This window comes from Polistes canadensis, unplaced genomic scaffold (assembly GCF_001313835.1).
Source record: "Polistes canadensis isolate GaletaPanama2010 unplaced genomic scaffold, ASM131383v1 scaffold_297, whole genome shotgun sequence".
NCBI lineage: Eukaryota > Metazoa > Arthropoda > Insecta > Hymenoptera > Vespidae > Polistes > Polistes canadensis.
The window spans coordinates 44,473-47,716 of NW_014569844.1; the positions used below are offsets into that span (position 1 = coordinate 44,473).

General features: G+C 33.0%; 1 protein-coding gene across 1 annotated transcript in view; it reads left to right on the forward strand.

Annotated features, from left to right (window-relative positions):
* The first annotated feature begins 252 nt into the window (after nucleotides 1-252).
* Nucleotides 253-3,244, forward strand: part of LOC106791328 (lachesin-like) — a 114,070-nt gene continuing 111,078 nt past the window's right edge. The window contains exon 1 of the mRNA XM_014756889.1: nucleotides 253-345. The gene's annotated coding sequence lies outside the window, so the exon portion shown is untranslated. The remainder of the gene's footprint in view (nucleotides 346-3,244) is intronic.

Genomic DNA, 3,244 nt, shown 5'->3' on the forward strand with positions numbered 1-3,244 from the left:
AGAAATAGAATATTTGTGTTACTTATCTATGTGAGCCCTTTTCCGTTTCCTCCTTCTCCTTATCCTTCTCCCCCCCTTCTAATCATCGTCCCTTTTATTAACCGGATCGATTCGAATCCGCGTGTGATTTTGAGTGCGGTGTTTGTTTGATGAAGAGCAGTAATATTAGTAATAGTAGTAGTAATAATAGTAATAATAGTTTCAATCGTCGTATATTTTTGTTATGTATAAACGTGTCGAATGTATCATCAGCAGGACCTAACGTATTTCAAAGGATCATCACCTTGGTACTTTGGTAGTGTCGGATGTAAGGATTTCGCTGGATATAATAAACGTTTATGCGAGGTAAGAATTTTTATTTAAGTTAACACATTACGATTAGTATAATACATATATCATATATATATGTATGTATACAGATATATATATATATATATAGGTATTCTCGCGTTCTATTCGGTGTTATATAAAAATCAATCTAGGAATAAAACCCAATTGTACTAGCCTAAAACAAAAGCCTTTCTATTCTATTCCTTTACCTTTTACTTCTACTTATCCTTTTCCTTGCTGTTTCTGCTGCAACTGCTGCTGGTGTTGGTGTTGGTGCTGCTGCCATTGAGCTTACATCTTTCTCTCTCTTTTTATTTTCTTTCATTCTCTATCCCTTTTCTTCTGAGAGAAAGGGACGGGCACCGTTGAGATTTAATTTCTGTCTGGCCGGGCACGACAAGTGGAATTTCGTCGTCCCCTTTTTTTCATTCATTTACGAGCGTTATAATTAAGTTTTTACGGGGTGGGTGCATGGATGAGGGAGGATGGGGGAGGTACCTCATAAAATCAGCTTACGAATCATCTTTTCATTCGCTTCTTTACATCGATTCGATGCCAAAAGGAAAATCTAGAAAAATTCGAAGAGAGATAATAAAGAGAGAGAGAGAGAGAGAGAGAGAGAGAGATAGTGTAGAAATGAAAGATCAGTAAGGTGTAAAATACAATTATTTCTGACTGTACACATATGTATATGTATATATATGTATCAGGGAAGACCACAGAACTTACGTTTTCCCTCAGCTTTGGACCCTCATTAGCGTCGCACCACAGTGTGGAAACTTTATTACTTGCAAAAACGTCTAATGACATTTTGAAACTACATCTCTTGTCCTTTCCTAGATATATCTTTAATGCGACAAAATATTCTCTCTCACACTCTCACTGTCTCACTCTTTCTGTCTCTGGAAGTTTGGTGACGGGGAGTTATCAACGTGTTAACAGATAAATTTTCTCTGGAAATCCTTCAATCTTTTTTCCCACCTATTTTCGTTCCCATTCTGTATCTGATAATGGAAAATTTGTCGATAACGTATTGTTTATTTTTTGTTGTTCTCGAAAGATAATAAAACGCGCGACACACACACACATACACATTTTTATTATTATTATTATATATATATTATTATAAAAAGATTAGACGAATTTTGATTGATTGTCTTTTATATCTTCATTTCCTTTTTTTTTTTAAGGAAAAACAAAAAAAAAACGTTTACGAAGTCCGCGATATTATTCAAGTATGCCGCATGTGAAACACGTTACTACCGAATTCGGTGAATATTTACGAGTGTTTCTATATGAAATAGAAAGAAGTCATGTACTATTTGACCTCGTATAGTATTCTATATATATATATATATATATATATATATAGGTAAAATATAAAAAAAACAAAACTAAGAAGAAGAAGAAGGTAAAGAAGGAAAGAAGAAAAACCAGCTTCCGGGGGTTGGTTGCCCCGTAGTGGTTCGGGGTTGTGTACCTTTTTTCTTTTTCCTGTGCTTTTCCTTTTTTTTTTTTAAGTATTTATTATCCAAGAGGAAAGCTAGCAGAATGCGACTATTGTACGGACAAAAGAAAGTGTAGAAAGAAGAGAGTGACGGGGAGAGGAGAGGAGAGGAGGAGGAAGGGTAAAAAAAGAATGATAGAAAGGAGGAGAAAGGGTAGAATCGCTTTAAACTACCATCCACTTTACATTCCTGATTTCAGTTAATCTCTTATGTTTATTTCTTTTTACGATCTTTTTTTTTTGTTTCTTTCAAGCAACCATCATGGAATACATCGTTGTTGTATTTCATAGTACGCAAAGGGGTAGTAGATGTAATAGAAAAGAACCCTTCTGTTCACTGAAAGAGAGACTAAAGGTGATAAGAGATTTTTCTTTGTCTCTTTTTCTTCTCTCTTTTCCTTCCTTTCTTTCCTTTCTTTTTCCTTTGTTTCTTTTTTTTAACCTTATCCATTAGAAATACTCGACGACAACGACGACGATAAAATTCTTGATCTTACATTGATTCTAGATCTTACACTACGTTCTATATTTATTTCCTATTATATTACGATTGACACGATTTTTCTTTTAACATTGTAACACGTCGAGGTATTCTTTATTCAATCGGCCGATAATAAAAGGGAAATGCAATTTTCTTAGTTCTACATGTTTTACATTACATTAACGTTATGTACAGTTAACGTGTTTTAATTGTCAATACTTTGTTTGTCACGTTTATGAAGAAATTTATTTCATGTGTTTTCTTTTTTATTTCAATTCTTTTATTTGAATCGTTGAATATTTTAAATTGACTTTAGATTTAGATTCGTTTAAAAAGAAAAAAAGAAAGCCACGTATGACTCGAGAAACTGTGAAAGAATAATACAAATTTTGTATTCGACTGAGGATATTTCAAAACAAATTCATTAACTTCCAAGTTTGTTTTCAAGATACTCAGGATAGTGACAAAATAGGTCATCAATTGTCGGAAACTTTTAATATTCATAGCGAATTTAAACACGTGGGAGGAGGAGGAGGGAGAGGGGGTGGGAGTCCGACCTCTTCCGTTCAATGTAGTATTGTAATGAATATGCCATTAAGAAAAGGAAAAAGAAAATTAGCAGGACAAATAAAAATGTTCAATGGTTGAAAACGATAGAACAGAAATATTAATACGCGAGAAACGATATGGTTTTGCCCGAAGGGATGAAAAAATAAAGATACGCTAATTAATCACGTTAAAACTTTTATTAGATGAAATGAAAAAACATCTCGAAGAAAGGAAAAAAAAAGAAAGAAAAAGAAACTAAACATATATGATCAAATTTTTTCAATGGGGTCAACACACAATTTTACGATTATTTAAGATAGATTTTAAATCAAATTAATGAAATAAAATAACACACACAGCTTGTGAATATATAAATT